This window comes from Leptonychotes weddellii, chromosome 3, assembly GCF_054177405.1.
Source record: "Leptonychotes weddellii isolate Sample4059 chromosome 3, ASM5417740v2, whole genome shotgun sequence".
NCBI classification, from domain to species: Eukaryota; Metazoa; Chordata; class Mammalia; order Carnivora; family Phocidae; genus Leptonychotes; species Leptonychotes weddellii.
Genome location: NC_138371.1, coordinates 54,511,501 through 54,532,033, shown reverse-complemented (window position 1 = coordinate 54,532,033; position 20,533 = coordinate 54,511,501). Strand labels below are relative to the sequence as shown.

Sequence of the window (20,533 nt, the reverse complement as noted above, 5' to 3'; positions counted from 1 at the left end):
CAAGAGCTGGTTCTTTTAAAAGAGAAACAAAACTTTTGTTAAACCTTTAGCCAGGCTCATCAAGAAAAAAAGATAGAGGACTCAAATACATTAAATCAGAAATGAAAGAAGAGAAATAAAAACTGACACCACAGAAATACAAAGCATTCTAAGAGACTACTAAAAAAAAAAATTATATGCCAGCAAGTTGGACAACTTAAAAGAAATGGGTAAGTTCCTAGAAACATAATCTTCAAGACTGAATTAGAAAGAAACAGAAAATTTGAATAGACTGATTACTAGTAACAAAGGTTCAATCAGTAATCAAAAACTCCCAACAACAAAAGCCCAGGACCAGATGGCTTCACAGGTGAGTTTTACCAAACATTCAAAGAAGAGTTAGTAACCTATTCTTATTATACCTATACCTATGCCAACTTATTCCAAAAAACAGAAAAGGAAGGAGAATTTGAAAATTCATTCAAAAAGGGCAGCATTACTCTGATACAGAACCAGACAAAGACACTACAAAAAAAGAAAACTACCGGCCAATATCCCTAATGAACACAGTTGCAAAAAAAAAAAAAAAAAAAATCCTCAACAGAATATTAGCAAACCAATTTAACAACACATTAAAAGGATCATTCACCACAATCAAGTGGGATTTATTCCAGGGATGCAAGGATGGTTCAATATCTGCAAATCAATCAGCATAATACATCACATTCAAAAATGAAGGATAAAAACCATATGATCACCTCAATAGATGCACAAAAAGCATTTGATAAAATACAACATCCATTCATGAAAAAAGCTCTCAACAAAGTGGGTCCAGAGAAAACATACCTCAAAATGATGGCCATATATGACAAAGCCAAAGCTAACATTATATTCAATGGTGACAATTGAAAGCTTTTCCCCTAAGGTGAGGAAAAAGACAAGGATATCCACTCTCACCCTTTTACTGAACATAGTACTGGAAATTTTAGCCATAGTAATCAGACAGGAAAAAGAAATCAAAGGCATCCAAATTGGTTAAGAAGAAAGTAAAACTATCACTATTTGCAGATGACATGATACTATATATCCCCAAAGACTCTACCAAAAAACTATTAAACCAAATAAATGAATGCAGTAAAGTTTCAGGGTACAAAATTAATATACAGAAATCTATGGCATTTCTATACAGTAATAATAAAGCAGGAAATTAACAAAATAATCCCATTTACAATTACACCAAAAAGAATAAAATACCTAGTGATAAATTTAACCAAGGAGGTGAAAGACCTATACTCTGAAAACTATAAGACACTGATGAAAGAAATCGAAGAGAACACAACCAAATGGAAAGATATACCATGCTCATGGACTAGATGAATTAATATTGTTAAAATGCCCTAACTACCCAAAGCAATCCACAGATTCAGTACAATTCCTATCAAAATGTGAATAATATTTTCCACAGAACTAGAACAAATTTGTATGGAACAATAAAAGACCCCCCAAATAGCCAAAGCAATCTTGAGAAAGAACAAAGCTGGAGGTATCACAATCCCAAATTTCAAGCTACCCTACAAAGCTATAGTAATCAAAACAGTATTGTACTGGCACAAAAATAGACATATAGATCAATAGAACAGGATGGGGAGCCCAAATACAAACCCATGCTTATATGGCCAATTAATCTATGACAAAGGTGGCAAGAATATACAATGAGGAAAAGACAGTCTCATCAATAAAAGATGTTGGGAGAACTGGACAGGTATGTGCAAAAGAATACAACTGGGGGTGCCTGAGTGGCTCAGTTGGTTAAGCACTGGACACTTGATTTTGGCTCAGGTCGTAATCTCAGGGTCATGAGATGGAGCCCCACAGTCAGGCTCTGGTGTTAGTGTGGAGTCTGCTTAAGACTTTTTCTCCCTCTTCTTCTGCCCCCTTCCCCACTCTGTCTCTCTCTCCCTAAAATAAATAAATATTAAAAAAAAAAAAGAATAAAACTGGACCACTGTCTCAAAACACACATAAAAATTAACTCAAAATGAGTTAAAGACCTAAATGTGAGACCTGGAACCATAAAACTCCTAGGACAAAATAGGCAGTAATCTCCTGGACATCAACCTTAGCAACATATTTATAGATATGTCTCCTCAGGCAAAAGAAACAAAAAGCAGAATTAAACTATTAGGACTACAACAAAATAACAAGCTTTTATAGTAAAGGAAACTATCAACAAAATGAAAAGGCAACCTATTGAATGGGAGAAGATATTTGCAAATGACATATCTGAAAAGGGGTTAATATCTAAAATATATAAAGAACTTATATAATTCAATACCAAAAATACAAATAACCCAATTAAAAAATGAGAAGACCTGAAAATTTTTCCAAAGGAGACACAGATGACCAACAGATACATAAAAAGATGCTCAATATGACTAATCATCAGGGAAATGCAAATCAAACCACAAGATATCACCTCATACTAGTCAGAATGGCTAGTAACAAAAAGACTAGCAATAACAAGTGTTGGTGAGGATGTGGAAAAGAGAGAACCCTCATGCACTATTGGTGGGTATATTGGTGCAACTACTATGGAAACAGTATGGAAATTTGTCAAAATATTTGAAATATAAATACCATATGATCCAGTAATTCCACTACTGGGTATTTATCCAAAGAAAGCAAAAACACTAATTCAAAGAGATATGTGCACCCCTATGTTTATTGTAGCATTATTTACAATAGCCAAAATATGGAAGCAACCTAAGTGTCCATCAATAAATGAATAAAGACGTGGTATATATATCCAATGGAATATTACTCAGCCATAACAAGTGAATGAGATCTTACCTTTGTGACCACACATGGATGGACCTAGAGGACATGATGACAAGTGAAATACGTCAGAAAGACAAAGACAAATACCATACGATTTCCCTTATATGTGTATTATAAAAAAACAAAATAAATGAAACAACAAAAACAAAACAGAAAATACTCATAAATACAGAGAACAAACTCTTGGTTGCAGGATGGGCAAAATAGGTAAAGGGGATTAAGAGGTAAAAACCGCTGGGTGCCTGGGTGGCTCAGTCGGTTAAGCATCTGCCTTTGGCTCAGGTCATGATCCCAGGGTCCTGGAATGGAGACCTGCATCAGGCTCCCTGCTCAGCGGGGAGTCTGCTTCTCCCTCTCCCTCTGCCCCTCCCTTCTACTGGTGCTCTCTCACAATAAGTAAATAAAATCTAAAAAAAAAAAAAAAAAAAAAGAGGTACAAACTTCTGGTTATAAAATAAATAAGTCACTGAGATGAAAGTACAGAATAGGGAATATAGACAACAATATTGTAATAACATTGTGTGGTGATATATGGTAACTACACTCATTGTGGTGAGCATTGCATAATGTATGGAACTGCTGATCTATGTTGTACACTTGAAACTAATAACACTGTATGTCAACTATACTTCAATAATAAAAAATTTTTATAAATTGTACTCAGTTGAATTTTTGTTTTCCTTAAGAAGGCAACTGTAGGGGCGCCTGAGTGGCTCAGTCGTTAAGCGTCTGCCTTCGGCTCAGGTCATGGTCCCAGGGTCCTGGGATCGAACCCCGCATCGGGCTCCCTGCTCTGCGGGGAGCCTGCTTCTCCCTCTCCCACTCCCCCCGCTTGTGTTCCCTCTCTCGCTGTCTCTCTGTCAAATAAATAAATAAAATCTTTAAAAAAAAAAAAAAAAAAGAAGGCAACTGTATGTAAGAAAAAAAATCATGCTTCAGTGGAATACAAAGCACTGCTTACAGCATGACTTTCTAAGGTGTCTGATTCTGATTCATCCTCTTTGAGCTATAACTCTGTAAATTGTAGATAACTGATAATGCAAATAATTCTTGCCTATATCCATGAAAACAAACTGTCAGATGGAGGGTTTCTGATTCCTAAGGGGGGAAAAAGCCAATTTTGATGCCCTTTGCTAATTCACTTCTCTTTTCCTATTTTTTTAGTTCTCCTTTGAACTGGTTGTAACATCTTTTCTGGTTCCCTCAATTAATTAATGTGTTAATTCAATTTTTGGCATATTCATTTTTTGTCAGCTTTACTGAAGTAAAACGGACAAAGTTGTAAGATTTAAAGTATACAATACGATAATGACATGTTCATTTTATAGCTACTTTCAAAGCCATGATTTTAACTTTTTCAAAAATTACCTTTCTGGGGGCGCCTGGGTGGCTCAGTTGTTAAGCGTCTGCCTTCGGCTCAGGTCACGATCCCGGGGTCCTGGGATCGAGCCCCGCATCAGGCTCCCTGCTCCGCGGGAGGCCTGCTTCTCCCTCTCCCACTCCCCCTGCTTGTGTTCCCTCTCTCGCTGTGTCTCTCTCTGTCAAAATAAATAAATGAAATCTTTAAAAAAAAAAAAATTACCTTTCTGATGCATCAGTCAGGGTTGTGGGGCAGGAAATGGTAGCACCCTCGAAGAGGAGACTGAAGAGTGCTTGAAGGGACTACTAACAGAGGTGTTGGCAGAGTTAAGTAGCCAGGAGGCTGAAGCGTCCCAATTAACAACCTGGGAACCTGGTACCACTTCTAGGGGTATGGGGAGAGAGCTGTGGCCATACCTAAGACAGACACAAATCACTGCCTGGCAGGAAGGGACAGGAGAATAAATATGACTTTTGTCTCCTCTTGTCCTCTGAGCCCCATGAAGCCAGAGAGTAATGGTGACAGGCTGATACAGTCTAGTTTGTTTGTTGCTGTTTCCACGTTTTTCAGGCAAACCAGCCAACATGAACCATAAATTCTCAGTGAACTGAGAAGATCTGGCCCATGTATGTGATATATAAAGACTTTTACAGAACCTAATTATATAAGTATGCTTTATATCTACATAGTTAAATAATACAGCCCTTTGGTAAAGCTCATAGAAAAGAGGTACTGTGTTTTGATTGCTTTCTCTACATCTCATGGTCTTATGTTCATGCTGTACAGGGGCCCAGGGCAGGCCACCCCAAAATGTGCCACAATGGCATATTGGTTATTCTGAATGAAGTTACTTGGGAAACAGCCAGGGCAAGAACACTCAGACCCTCCTCCATCCCGGCTGAAGGTGGGAAATAAATCTCCCATATGAAAGGTACCTTCTCTGTACTAAGAAGTAAAAAGACATCCTTATCACCAGAGCAGAGACTTTAAAGTTGAGAACGCTGTACAAACAAACCTTGTTACTTTTTACTAATCTACAACCTCAGCCCAAATTCTGCTTAGAATTCCTTACCAATTATAGCTCCCAAACGTTTGCTTTCTTTATCTTGTCAATTCCTCACAAACGTACTGTCTCTCTAAAATGCATAAAAACTGCCTGCCTTGGTCATTTCTTTGGGTCTCAATTTCATTATCGGGCCTCCATGCACACATAATAAAACTTTGGGTTTTTTCTCTTTTTAATCTGTCTCATGTCAATTTAATTTGTAAAGCAGTTGGAAGAATCTTGGAGAAAAAAAGGAAATTTTTTCCTCCCCTACAGTTGGCTTAGTCAGCAGGACACTCTAACTTGCTGGAGATTGCTCACCCTGCCTCAGCGAAGAGACTGGGTCATCTGGTATACAGCCAGCGGGAAGGTAAGATTTCTTATCATGTCAGCCTACTGGAATCTCTATCGGCAGGGTCCAGTGGTGTGAGAGTAGCTTCCTTGCTTGTCAGAGCTGGAGAAATCTCATTCCAGTAGTGCTTGCCTGGTGTCACTGATAAGTGGGTCTGTGACTAGATATGTCTCCCATTTGTGGGAGACCAGAGACACTGTACACACCACATCATTCTTACCACCTGTGCAACAAAGTTTTTGCGTTCGTGGATTATTTTTGGGAGTAAACTTTGGGTTGGGGGTTGTTGCATCATCAATGGCCTCTTCAGGTTCACCTCTTACATCCATGGTAAAGATTTATTCTAAGCCTGTAAAGCTGCCTCCAGGTTCTTCTATATATTTACTATTGGAATAAATACATTCATGGTGATCCCACATGTCAATGGCCAAACGACAGATCTTTTGAATTGGAAAAACTTCTATGTTTGAATTGTTTTTTGTTTTTTTGTTTTTTTGGAAAGCTCTCATTCCAAGCAGCTGCCTTACTGTTTATGGGAGTATCAAATTGAAAGGAAAACATGAAAAATTATAGCAGATAACCTTGGAGAATCCCTTAATAAAATTAAAGAACCAAAGTCAGATTTAAAACAAGAATTAGAAACCAAATCTGACATAAATCCTCCTTCTTATACCCCTCTTTTAGCCCCCAATCCCTATCACTGACCTTCTAGAAGATCTTTTGGATCTCTGGGCCCATGGTCTAGACACTTCCCTTCACAACCCAGTGCCATCTCCTCAGCCGATTTCCTTAAATCCTAGAACTCCAGCTTCCCCAAGAAGAACCCTTAAACAACCAGCTGCCTATCTTAACTTCCCTTTCTTTGTAAGGTTTACAGAGAGCAAGCACATTGGCCTTATCTCTAGGCCCAAGGAACACACGTTACTTGAGTAAATGCTGAACCTCAGGGAGTAAATCTAACAGGAACACCTGGGAAGTCCAACAAAGCTCAATTTCCTGTACCTTAAAATTCCTCATATTTTCCAGGGCTTTGTAATCAAGCTCTGCCAGCTTCAAGCATTCCTATGCAATGTCTACAGACCTCCACTGCAAAGAATTCATGTCCCCTGGACAGTAACAGACCTTTTACATCGTAAAGCTCCTTCACCTCTCTTCTTAGAGAATCCTAACAAACTTAGAGAGGAATTACAAAGACTAGTAACTATGCACAACCTCACCTCATTCACAGAGACCTTGACTGGCTACCAAGGGGAGTTCTTCCAGCCTGTGATTATCAGGTGGTTTTCACACAGGCCAGATGGCTCCCTGGAGAAAAGTCACCTGACAAGGGAAACAGATGGCCAGAGCCTCTCCCCAGCCCTCTTATGAATGACCAGGAGATGGCTCAGCTAGAGGCTGATATTCAAGGGTCATTAGAGCGATACTGGAGGACTTTACTCCCCAAATAAATTGGTCTAAGGTTGAAATATGCACTCAGAAAGGAGGGGAACACCAAAAAGCCTTTGTTGAACATTTTATACAACCTTTTCAAAGGCACACTGCATTCATTCCAGAAGCCTCAGAACATAGAAATCTAATCTCTGCCGTAACGGGAAATTTCCTCCCAATATGAAAAAAACAAATCCACAAGAATGTAGTCAGTTGGGTGGGGCAACTTCCAAGTCTAAGAATGGAGGCACCCACCCAGTTCTTTGAAAATAGTTTGCAGGAAAGCAGGGAAAACAAGGAACCAAAAGCAATAGTTCTTGCTTTGCAACTTGAATCTTTGGAAAGGTGAAGCATGACGCTGAGAATAACTCAGAGCCCACTCAGAAATCTCCCTATTTGCCTCTAAACGATTGCTGATATTGCAAGAAACAAAAGCAGATATTGGAAGAGAAAATGTCCTGCACCTAAGAAAAAGGAGGGCTTAACACGCAACTCTCCTAAACCCCACAACCCTCAGAAAATTCCTATTTCTCATGAGGGACAATTCTCCCTTAACTGACAGGGTCAGCCGATCCTCAGTAGCACCCCAGATCTACCATAAAACTTAAAATAGACAACCAGAAACTGGATCTCTTAATTGATACTGGTGCGACCATCTGCTCAGATTTATCTCTACTTACCACCTCTGATTCTATTCAGGCTGTGAGAGTCTTAGCCCACCCCAAGACCCTTAGGCCCTTTTCACACTCATCATGCCTTCCTTGTTTCTAGCTGTTCACTGGCAAACCTTGGTAGAGAATTCTGTTAATTTAATGCCACTATACATCTCAGTGAGAAAGGCATTTTTTAAAAATTTTATTTATTTATTTTTTTACCATTAGACCAAATGCCAAGTTTCCTACTTTCTTTAATGGAAACTCATCTTATTCTAAATTCCTCAGAAGAGGATGAATCTTTAAAAGATGTCCAATTTGTCTTTGGGCTACACATGCAAATGAAGTTGAACTGTCATGAAGTGCAGAGCCTGGGTTCATTTCTTGGAAAAGGAATAAACCATTTCAATCAGTAGCTCAAAACTGTCTTCTCCAGAAACCAGAGCAAGGAATTAACCCTATAATAGGCCCTCTCTTTTTTTTTTTTAATTTATTTATTTATTTGAGAGAGAGCGAGTGCATGCACACAAGGTGGGAGGCGGGGCAGAGGGAGAGAGAATCTCAAGCAGAGTCTGCCCTGGGCGTGGAGCCTGATATGGGGTTTGATCCCATTGCCCCGACATCACGACCTAAGTGGAAATCAAGAGCCACTCAGACATAATAGGCCCTCTCTTAAAACAGAATGTCCTTGTCTTTATTACCTCACCCTATAACACCTCAATCTTGCCAGTAAAGAAAGAAGGCAAAGGTTGACTCAGAGGGAAACCAAATTTATTGATTCGTAAAGGACCTAAGGGACAAAAATAAACTCTTTTGTGATTCCTTGGCACCTTCCTCAGCTTTCTTTTCAATCCCACCCAGACTCGCAATTTCTTTTTGCATTTCCATTTAAAGGGAGACAACTGTCATGGACTCATAGTCCACAAGGCTACTATGAGTCTCTCTCAATATTTCCCCAAGTCCTTCAAGCCAGCCTGGACTCTCTAACCCTCACCCAAGCTTCCACCCTAGTGCGGTATGTTGATGACCTTTTACTCTAATCAAACTGAGTAGGGAGCTTTTATAACTCCCTCATTCACTTAAAGGCAGTAGCTGAACAAAGCCATAAAACCTCTAAATCTAAACATCAGTGGGTACATGCAACTGTTATCTATTTAGGACATGAGATATCTCAGGGCATTCAAAAGCTCACTCCAAAATGCCTTGAGTCTCTTTTGTCCAGCCCTCTCCCCAAAACAGTTAAAGTCAATTTTTAGGGGCAGCTCGCTACTGCCACCAACAGATTCCCAATTCTGCAGTTTTTGTTAGAACTTTGTATGCTCTTTTCTCAGATATCACCCCATAGCCTATTGTTCTGGTCTTCAGAGGCATTAACCTCTTTTGAAGTCTTAAAATGACCTCTGTCCACACTCCTCGCTTACCTAATTTTGACAAGCCCTTCCATCCATACTGCCATGAAAATAATGGCTTTGCTGCAGGCACTCGAGGACAACCTTCTGCCTCCCCTGTACGGCCGACAGCGTATTTCTCATGCCAGTTAGACCGTGTGGCATCAGGTGTGCCCCATACGTACATGCAGCACCACCTCGAAGGACAAAGCCAGTACTCTTCCGTTAGGCTCCTCTGTTCCCGTGTGCTCCCATGCTGTGCCTGCGCCCTTACAAGTTCATCAGACACAGCAGCTCTCTACACAATGACAAACCACCTACGAATTAGCTCTTTTGACTAACCTGTCATCTTACATCGTTGAAAAACTTTAAATCCAGCTACCTTACTCCCCCTCTGATAACGGAGAGCCCCACTCCATTCCCTGCAGTTGCCTTCCAACTCTAAGTATGATCTCAAAACCACGAGAGGATCTCTCGGACACCCTGCCAGACAATCCAGACTTACTTTTGTGATGGCTCCTGCAAACAAAATTTCCAGGGAAACACAGCAACTGGGTGTGCCACAATTTTCCCACACAAACCAATGGAGGCATATTCTTTGCTCACTGTGAAATAGCCCAAGTGGCTGAACTCATAGCTCTGACTAGTAGAGCTCACACACTGGTGGGAGGAGAGAACTGCTACTATTGACAGAGATTCTGGAGTCTGCCATGCTGTTGGCACAATTCGGAAATCTCATGGATTCTTACCTTTGGTGGAGATTCCCATTGCTAATGGGCTCATAATCGCTAACCTATTAAAAGCTATTCACCTCTCTTCTAAAATTACCATTATTCACTACTCAGTTGATACTAAGGGAATTGATATTGTATCTTTAGGAAACCACAGGGCTAACAGAGCTGCTAAATATGCAGCCCTAAACAGACCACCCCCCTTATCCTCAGTCCACCCAATTTTTAACCCTACCTTTATCCCAGACTGATATTATTAATTATCAGGCAAATGCCCTCCAACCTGAAAAAGATAATTGTATACAAAAGGGTGCAAATGATTACCAGATGGATTCTTTTGTAGGCCCTTTACTTTTAACCTTTTGGCTAGCACTTATCTCCCACCAAATGGGACACATGTGTGAAAATTAATGAAGGGAAACCTCACTAGAATGGAGTTGGGAGGTTTGTTTGGGGGAGGGGGGGCAGCTCTCACACTCTACCACTCCTTTTCAATTGCAGACCCAACAGGAAGAGACTACCTTGCAAGTCAAAACTACTTTACTATCCCAGCAGCTCAGCTAATGAGAGACAGTCACAAATCAGCCAATGAAAAGCCACTATACTTCAAGCTCCCAGCTTACTCCAATGGACTTTTTGTTTGTAACAGCCTTCCCAACTTCCCCCTTCCTCTATAAAAGAGCACTCCTCCACTTTGCTCTGCAGACCTGCCTACAATTTTGCCATAAACTGCTTGTCCCAAACTACAATTCTCTGCTATTCCCATATAAATCCATTTTTACTGGTAAAATAACTTGCAGTTTATTTTTAAGGTTAACATGTGCAAACAGAATAATTAAGGTACTAAAAGACAATCGGTTCTGCCCTGGCATCCACAAAATTTCTGACCAAATTATTTCGCAGTGTACTTACTACTTGTAATCTTACCGAATCAGCATACCCCCAAGAAGTTCTTCTAGGCCCACGTTGCCCTTTGTGGCACTTCAAATGGATTTTATAGACTTGCCCACAGCCTTGAGCTATTCTCCCTGTCTGGCTACCATCTGCCTGTTTAGTGAATGGACTGAATGCTATCCGACCAGATGTGCTACTGTTTGCAACAGTGGGAAAGAAATTAATAGCTGAGATTATTCCTCACTTTGACATTCATTTATGGGCTGAGTTGGACCAAGCAACTCATTTTACAGCTGAGATAAACAACCTGCTTGCAAAAACTCTGGGGCACTCATTACAATTTCACACCCCATATCAACTTCAATCATCAGGGCAAATGGAACATCAAAATCTAGACCTAAAAAGGACCTTAGAAAAGATTTGTTAAGAAACGGACTTCAGTGGCCAGAAGCACTGCACTTGGCTCTTATTAAGATCCAGAATATTCCAAATGGGAGACATGGATTGATCTCTTTTAAAAAACAGTGTTTGGTCATCCAATGCCTACTGGTATCTCTAAACCTTTCATTTGTGGATTAAGTGAACAATTTGATGCTATATACAAGAACTACTATACTTGAAGCATATCACCAACAGGTAGAAGAGCCATGGCCTCCACCAACTGATGAGCCACCCCTTCCGACCTGGAGGCTGGACTTATATCAAAGTCTTTAGAAAAGAAAATGCACTGTAGCCCTGCCTAAAAGGAGCTTACGAGGTGCTATGACCACCTACACTGCCATCAAAATAGAAAAGAAATCCTCCTGGGATTCAAGCAAGGCACACTAAAACAGACCCAGATCATCACTCACAAGACAACTGGGAGATGACCCCTACAGATGCCCTGAAAATAAGGATTTGTAGGGCCCAGTCCCAGGCCTCAGAAACAGAGGGCACGATGACATAGACAGCTTTTCCCAAGAAAATTCTCTTTCACCTACCCTTCCTTTTTTTTTTTAAATATTTTATTTATTTATTTGAAAGACAGACTGCGTGACAGAGATAGCAAGAGAACACGAGCAGGAAGGAGAGGGAGAAGCAGACAACCCACTGAGCAGGGAGCCCGACACGGGGCTCGATCCCAGGACCCCAGGATCATGACCTGAGCCGAAGGCAGATGCTTAACCAACTGAGCCACCCAGGCGCCCCTAACCTACCCTTCCTTTTTAAAAAGATCCCATGATATTAAAACAAAACACCTTTCTTTTTAATACTTTTTCCACATTTATACATCATTTAATAAAAGGCAGACTTCTAGAGAATGCTTGTCTCTATCTATCCTACTTCCCCGCTCTAAGTTTCCACTGTGGGCTCTTCTCCAACCCATGTCTTCTTACTAACTCTTTTTCAACAAGTTGGTTGCAGACCAAACACCCACTTATGCCAGTTTACCAAACATTAATCAGTCTGTTGACTATGTCAACATCTAGATAATGCAGAAAACACCTGGAACTGGTCTTTGTCCCTGCCGATGTAAATACCTGAGAGACTGAGCATGGGCGAAGGGTAAACAACAAGGTGTGATATCCATGATCAGAAGAAAGTCACTTTGCCTTTTTCCCTAGTGAGTCACGTGGGCCTCAAAAATCTCTACAGAAGCTCAAGGACTATCCCTTGTGAAGGTTAAAACAACAGCTGAAGATTTTTCCCTTTACACTGAACACAGACATGCCACTGGACTTCTCCTGGGTGATACACCCAGCTTGTATTACAACCAAACTCTCTGGTTTGATGCTGAAAATGGCATTTTCAAACTTGGCAAGGAGATTAAAAATAACCCTAGCATAAAAGTTTGCCAAATCATCCAGTGGTTTACATATGAGCCTTGTACAAGAGGCGGTAGCTTGGTTGCCTCTCTCGTTAGACTGCGCAATACCACGAACTATATTTGGGTGGATTGAAATTGCAGATTTCCTTGGCTGGGTGACAAAAGTAAGCTTTCTAGCTGCCAGAACCAAACTACAGACCTACATCAGATACCTTACAACCTGTTCTGTTCTCACAGTCTGATAGGATCGCATGAAAAATAGAGATGTATGGACATTAACATTATCAACGGCAAAGGTCATGGAATGCTCCAGACTTTAAAAATTACAGGTTTCAACCTAACCGTGTCTGTAAATCATACCCCTCTTTTAATTTTATGTGGCAACAAAGTGTAAAAAGGGTTCCCACCTAAATGTTCAGGACAATGTGGACTCATACCTGGCTCCTTCTGTCACTAAACACTCCACCCTAAATGCCAACGTACAAACTTGGGCTCTTTTGTTCGTAAAAATTATGCCACATAAATATGCATGTTGAAAAATCATAGAAATTCTGCTTGTACATCTCAAGTCTGCCTTCTTTTCAGCATTTAGGGTTTTTATTCCCAAATCTTGGAGATTATGAATTAGAAAAGGCAATCCTAAATCTCCCTATGTAGTGGAATAAGAGTTCAATACCACTACACAAACTTTGAAACTACTCCAATCAGAAGTTAACAGCTTAGCCTCTATGGTACTCAGAAATTGTCATGCCCAATATACAACGGCAGGAAAGGGGGAACTTAGGCAGTCACTGGTGAAAAAATGTTGCTTTCGTGGAAACCAAATGGGACAAGTAATACCTAACTTCAATCTGTTGAAAGAAAGGATTAATATTTTCAGCAGGTAAATGAAGCACAGACATTTTATTGGACTGATCTATCTCTGGGGCTGGGGGGCTAGTTTAATGGGGTGTGGGGGAATGGGCTCTGAATTGTTCTTCTGTTTGTCCTCATTCTAATCTATGTTCCTTTTTCTCTTTGCAGATCTCTTACCACTCATTTACTAATTCCGTGTCTCTCTCCATAGTCACCAGCTCAGCTTTTCCTATGTGAAACTTCCAGGGAAGTTTCAGAGGGAACTGGAGGGGCCCGGGGCAGGCCACCCTAAAATATGCCACAATGGCATATTGGTTATTTTGAATTGAAGCTACTTGGGAAACAGCCAGGACAAGGACGGACCTTCCCCTATTCCCCCTGAAGGCAGGAAGTAAGTCCTCCTGGTGAAAGGTACCTTCCCTGTACTAAGAAGTAAAAAGATATCCTTATCATCAAAGACTTTAAAGTTGTAGAAACAAACCTTGTTCCTTTTTACTAATCTACAACCTCAGCCCAAATTCTTAGAATTCCTTACTAATGAAAGTTCCCAAACATCTGTTTTCTTTACCCTGTCAATTCCTCTTAAATTTATTCTCTAAAACGTATAAAACCTGCCAGCCTTGGTGATTTCTTTGGGTGTCACTTTCATTATTGGGTCTCCATGTGCACACAATAAATCTTGGGTTTTACTTCTGTTAATCTGTCTCACGTCAATTTAATTCCTAAAGCAGCTGGAAAAACCTGACAGGGAAGGCAATATTTTCCTTCCCTATAACTGCTTCCTCTAAGATATTTTTACCACAGTCTTAACAACCATCATGTTAACAGATACCTGAAAAAAAATCTAATATTCTCTCCAGCTTGCCTTGGGTTCAATCAGAGGCTAGTGTGTCCAGTGGGCTCAAAGGTTATCTGAGCCCTAAGCTTGGAGAGTATGTCTTGGCCCAGGAGAAGGATGGGGCAATCAGGCAGATAAAGGAATTCATGTCGGACCCTGTGGCCCCCGAGTTCACACTGGCAAGTCTGGCAAAAGGGCTGTTGTATCACCCACGTCCCGGTGGCCCCAAAGATGGTTGCAGTCTTTTTGCTGAAAGGGGCCACTGGGGAGGTGACAACAGAGTGCTCGGCCCCAGTATCAACCATAAAAGTCACTGGTTGGCCCCCCACCTTCATTGTGACCGTGGACTCACGGGGACCAAGGAGGAAAGAGCTGGGTCCCCCTCAGTCTGAGTCCATTCCCGCAAGGCCTATGAGGTCCTCCTCTTGGGGTTCTTCCTTGTAGCAGCTGGGCATTCATTTTTCCAATGCCCTTTCTCTTTACAGTAGGCACACTGATCCCTTGCCAAGGGGGTTCTGGGCTTCCCCCCTTTCGGTGGTTGGGGTCTCCCTGTCTTTGTGTTGTCCTTTTCTTTCATGGTGGCGGCGAGGAGGCTGACTTTCTTTTTCAACTTTTTGTTGGGTTCCCGTTCAGCTGCGTCCTCCCTGTTCGTGTAGACCTTACTGGTAATCTCTATTAGTTGGGTGATGTTCATCCCAGCAAAACCCTTTCTGAAGTTTTTTTTCTGATGTCTGGGGCGGCCTGAGCCACGAAGGAGGTGTTTACCATCTGTTGGCTTTCCTGTACCTCGGGGTCTAGTGGAGTTTATATCCTATAAGCTTCACATAGTCTTTCGTAGTAGTCCCCAGGGGACTTCCCTGGTTGTTGAGTGACCAAGGATACCTGAGTCATGTTCATGGGTTTCTTGGCTCCTACCCAGATTCCCCAGAGGAGGGCCTCCTGGTACCAGCGGATGTGGGCCTGTCCCTCAGTTGTGGTGAAGTCCCATACTGGGCGCGCTTTGGGTGCAGCTGTATTAGCCCAGGCAGCAGGGTTGATGACTCCCACTGGTGTGTGCTTTTCCAGGTACTGCTGTGCACCTTTCATTATTCTCCTCCTTTCCTCTGTGTTAAATAGGGTGCAGAGTAACTGTTGGCAGTCTTCCCAGGTTGGCCGATTAATCTGGAAGAGGGATTCTATGAGGTCTACCATGGCCTGTGGTTTTTCAGAGTAGGATGGGGTGTTATGTTTCCAGCTGAGGAGGCTGGTGGTGAAGAAGGACTGATAATACATCATGGAACAGCCAGGTTGGACCATCCCATCTTCATCGCGCCTCTTGGGTTCCCGCGTCTCTCGTTGGCTAGATTTGTGGAGATTGGGGCTTTTGCTGATTTTCTTTAGGTCACTTGGATGAGGCGATTAAGACCTTGGCCTGTCCCGGCCTATTGCAAGTGACTCGCACCCAGGGGAGAAGGGTCTGAGCAAATCCTAGCCAGGAGTGAACATACGGAAACTGGTCAGGGTGTCCTGGTTCTCCTGTTACGACTCGCCATACTCGATGAATCACTGAGACATCCAACGTCCCTTCTGAAGGCCACCCAACATCAAAGGTGGGCCATTCCAATTCACATAGGGTTCTCAACTTGCCGGGGTTCATCCTGACTCCATAGTCTCCCGAAAACCCTTTTCCCTGAACTTTGGGGCTGGTAAGTGGTATGGAGTCTCCAGGTGATGTTGAGAGATTTGGTCAAGACCTGTACAATGTCTGTCACAAATGCGGGTCCACTGTCACTATGGATTGTTAATGGCAGGCTGAACCGGAGCATGATCTCCCACAAGAGGACTTTAACTACTTCCTGGCTTTGCTCTGTCCTGGTCGGGAAGGCTTCAACCCACCCAGAGTATGTGCATACTATTACTAGGAGATATCTAAACCCCCTGCTCGGCTGCACATCTGTGAAGTCTACCTCTAGATCTTCAAAGGGGATTGCTCCCATCCTCTGGACACCTGGCGGGGACCGTGGTGCAGACCAAGCATTATTTTTAGCACGTTATGCATCGTTCACTCATTGCTCGGCATAGTGCTAGCAGCTGATTGATGTAGTAGTGCCTCTTAAGAAGGGCCTCTAATGCAGTTTTTCCCAGATGAGTGAGTCAGTGGTGTTCCTTGACCAGATGCCCTCCAGTTACTGTTGGAACAAAGATGCGCCCATCTGGCATCATCCACCATCCCTTTTCAGTCGGGGTGGCCCCCTCAGCCATGGCCCATTCCTTTTCCTTTTTAGCGTAACTGGGCGGAGGGATGTCTTCTGGGGGGTGTTAGCACCATGGTGAGGGAAGGGGCTCTGTCTATGTCCTCACTGGCTGCGGTCTTGGCTGCTTCATCTGCCAGATGATTTCCCTGCACTATGGGGTTGTCTCCTTTCTGGTGTTCCTTATAGTGCAGGATTGCTACTTCCTTTGGAAGCCAGATGGCTTCGAGGAGTCTCAGTATCTCCTCCTTGTTCTTGATAGCTTTTCCTGCTGCGGTTAGGAGGCCCCTTTCCTTGTAGTTGGCTCCATGTATATATACAGCAGCAAAGGCATACCAAGAGTCAGTATAGATGTTGACTCTCTTGCCTTCACCGAGGGTGAGGGCTCCGACTAAGGCATATAATTCAGCCCGTTGAGCTGACCATCCAGCCGGTAATGCCTTAGCTTCTAGGACTTCAGTGGTTGTGGTTACTGCATAACCTGCTTTCTGGGCACCCTCTTGTAGGTAACTGCTGCCATTGCTGAACAGCATGAGCTCTGGATTCTTTATGGTTTGATCCCACAGATCTGGACGGCTCACGTGGACTTCATCAGTCACCTCGGAGCAGTCATGGTCTGGTTCCCCCTCTTCCGTGGGGAGAAAGGTTAATGTCCATACTGTTTCGAGGGTGACCTGTGGGTTTTCGCAGAGGAGCCCTTGGTATTGTGCTAGCCGAGACTTGGAAAGGAAGCGGTGTCCCTGTGCGTTCATGAGGGACACAATTGCGTGAGGGACCTTGACGTTAAGTTCTTGCCCCAGGGTAAGTTTGTCCACTTCCTTGATGAGTAGGACTGTGGCTGCCAGCGCCCTGAGGCATGGTGGCCATCCTCCTGCCACGGGGTCCAGCTTCTTTGACAGGTAAGCAACCAGCAGTTGCCAGGGTCCAACAGTCTGGGTGAGTACCCCAAGTGCTATTTTTTCCTTTTCAGTCCAGGCAGGGGGTTCTTGATCTGGTCCCCCTAAGAGATCATAAAGGGGTCTTGCTATTGCTGAGAACCCAGGGATCCAGATGTGGCAGAATCCTGCAGCCCCCAGGAATTCTCGTAGGCCCCTTTTTGTCTGGGGCTGTGGCAGGGAGATGATGATCCTTTCCCTCTCTAGCCCTAGTTCTCTTTTCCCTTGGGTGAGGAGAAAACCAAGGTGTTGGACCTGTAGTTGGCAGATTTGTGCCTTCTTTCATGAGGCTTGGTATCCTGAGTCTGACAGTTTTTTTCTGAGCCACTTAGGTGTCCCCGAGGGTTGCTTTTTAAACACACAGCTTCTGGGATATTCCCCCCATCCCGGGGGTTGCTTTTTAAACACACAGCTTCTGGGATATTCCCCCCATCCCACCCATTTTGATTCAGTGGGTTTGCATAGGCCGGATAGTATTATACCCAGTGCTCATCACAACACGTGCCCTCTGTAATACCCATTACCTGGCTTCCCCATCCCCCAAATAGTTGCCTTTTTAACAAGGTCCTCCCAGGTGACTCTTATAAAGAAGGTTTGGAAACAATGTCTAAGCCTTGCTGTTCAGAGTGTGGCTAGTGGACCAGCAGCATCTGTATGGCCTGGGGTATCTTGTTTAAACCGCCAATGTCAGCCCTACCCCAGACAGACAACCGGAATCTGCCTTTGAACAGTGTAGTAGCTTGGCTTTTGATCTGACCTCTTCTTTGTTTTCATTTTAGTAGGGTTCCTCCCCCGACTTCCTTGCCCCAGTCCTCTCCAGAAGAGCCAGTGTCCCCTGCCTCTCCCTACCTGAGACCTGTCCCATCCCTAGAGGATGCTCACCCCAACCTCCCACCACCCAGAGATGACAGGGAAAGGTGCTCTGTGAAGCTAAAGAACCTAAACAGCTGGAGATCTTGCCTTGTTAGAGAAGGCTGACTTGACTCCCAGGTCCTCCGACCTGCGCAAATTCCAGACCCCCAGGCCTGTCTCATGATCTCAATTTTGGTTGCTCTGCTTTGTCTCCATCAAGTGTTCTGAAGCATTTCACACACGACTGGGCTTAGGCAATTTGGTCAGATCTTGAAACTTTTGATCATGGTCTCTAGAACCGTAGGTTTACTCTGCCCTGATCCCATGGTGATGTCCCCGTGTGCCGTGGCACAGAGACAAACAAAGAGGGGGGATGCCTCCTGAGATGAGGAGACCAATCAGATGCCCATCTGGCCGTGTCCTAAAGGAGCTTAAGTGAGGCTTAGCCGTAGCGGTCTCAGCGTTGTGACTTACGATCGGAAACTATTCTGATGCTGCCATAGACCGTATGCAGTTCACCACGGAATCGCAGACAGGCCCACTCAGACTCCGTAGGCTTCTGGGGACCGTAAGGGTGCCCGCCCGTGGAGTCAAAGAATCAGTCAGCTTGAGCAAGCCGGGCTGGACTGCACATTCACTCACACATTCACACTCCAGAAGTTATTACATTCCCTCCCTGGGAATCCCTACCTGTGAGACCTCCGAGAGGTGTCTGGGAGGTGATCAGGCTCCCCTTCCACCCCAATGGGGGTGGGCCTGTCTGGGTCCTGGGGCCCCAGGCCTTACCGGAATCCAACGTTGGGACCAGGTCCCCACCTGCCAACTCTCCTTGAGTCCGGCAGTAACAGCGGAGCGGGGCCGGCCCGAGGCGACCGGGGCAGGAGACTGCCGAAAATTAGGCAGGGCGCGCCTTCTCCGTTACAATCCCTCCTTCCATCACTGCCCCGCCGTTGACCCCAAACGGGTGGCAACAATGGCCCAGCATGGTTGGGTTTCCCCGTCAGGGAACCAAATGTTACGGAACCTGGACTGGCTCGCCTGACGGAAGAACCAAGAGGCACCCGGAGATCTTGGAAGACCTGAGGTTTATTTAATGCTGGCGGGCTCAGAGGAGAGTGGTCTCCAAACGTCTGAGCCCCGAGCACAAAGGGGGCAATTTATACACTTCTACTTCCGCATACTTGGCACTTTTGGCACGTGCGTGAAGCGGGGCAGGGAGAAGAACCCGGATTGGTGCACGCAGAAAGCAGAGCAGGGAGAAGAACCCGGAAGAGCCCCGGGGCAAGGACTGGGATGCTCTCACTGGCTCCGTCGGCCATCTTAGGACCCAGATTTTCCTTATCAATACAACCCAAGACCTGACCATCATGAAGAAATGAATTGTTATTCTATACCAGTAACTGCTGAGATATACACGTATACATATTTTATTGATAAACTACCCATGAAAAAGTAATTTTGTTGCATCTAAGACATACCAAAGCACTGGGGATGGATATATGGGGAAGTAGCGGTGGAGAGAAGGGGCAGCGGTGGTGATTTTCAGCAAAGATTGCTGCCTTTGCAGCTCTATGGGATTAAACCAAAATAAGAAATTGTCTAGTCTTGTATTCACTACAGTTTCCGATTTTCAATAGTTCAACTTACGATTTTTCTACTTTACAGTGGAGCAAAAGCGATACCCATTCAGTGGAAATCATACCTTGAATTTTGATCTTTTCCCAAGCAAGTTGAAATGTGGTACAATATTCTTTTGTGATGCTTGCAGCAGCAGCTGCGACTCCAACTCAGCCCCACAGTTGCCAGGGTAAACAACCTATGTACAACCATTCTGTTTTTCACTTTCAGGACAGTACTTCAATAAAGTATGTGTTATTATAAAATAGGCTTTGTGTTAGAGGATTTTGCCCAACTGTAGGCTAATGGAAATGTTCTGAGCACTATTAAGGTCGGCTAGGTTAAGCTATGATGCTGGATAAGTTTATTAAATGCATTTTCAACTTACCATATCCAGAGGTACCCCATCATAAGCCGAGTAAATTGGAGAAGAGGAAATGATGGAACAGCCAAACTGTGAGGCTGAGAAGACGGTGAAGTCAAGAGGAGGGACCCTTTAAGTACGTTGCTGACCATGCCTAGAAGGCCTGCACAAAAAGCTTCAAGTTGGGCTGCCTGCCAATCATCTTCTGGATCTGCAGTCGCTGATAATATTTAGGGATACACTCCCCCATGTTCATTCGCATTTTTGTACCACTGCTTGGCGAGGGTCAGATCTTGAAGGTTTCTGGGTCTTGGCTTCTTCACCTGTAAAATATGGGGCTTGCATCACCTTGGAGAGTTTCTGGAA

At 43.6% G+C, this 20,533-nt stretch overlaps 1 long non-coding RNA gene across 2 annotated transcripts in view; it reads right to left on the bottom strand.

Moving 5' to 3' along the window:
* The window catches only part of LOC145720523 (uncharacterized), an 82,019-nt gene that overhangs the window by 60,711 nt on the left and 775 nt on the right, over positions 1–20,533 (bottom strand). For both annotated transcript variants that reach the window (XR_014143546.1, XR_014143547.1), the window contains exon 2: positions 20,192–20,490. This is a non-coding gene — a long non-coding RNA (uncharacterized LOC145720523). The remainder of the gene's footprint in view (positions 1–20,191; positions 20,491–20,533) is intronic.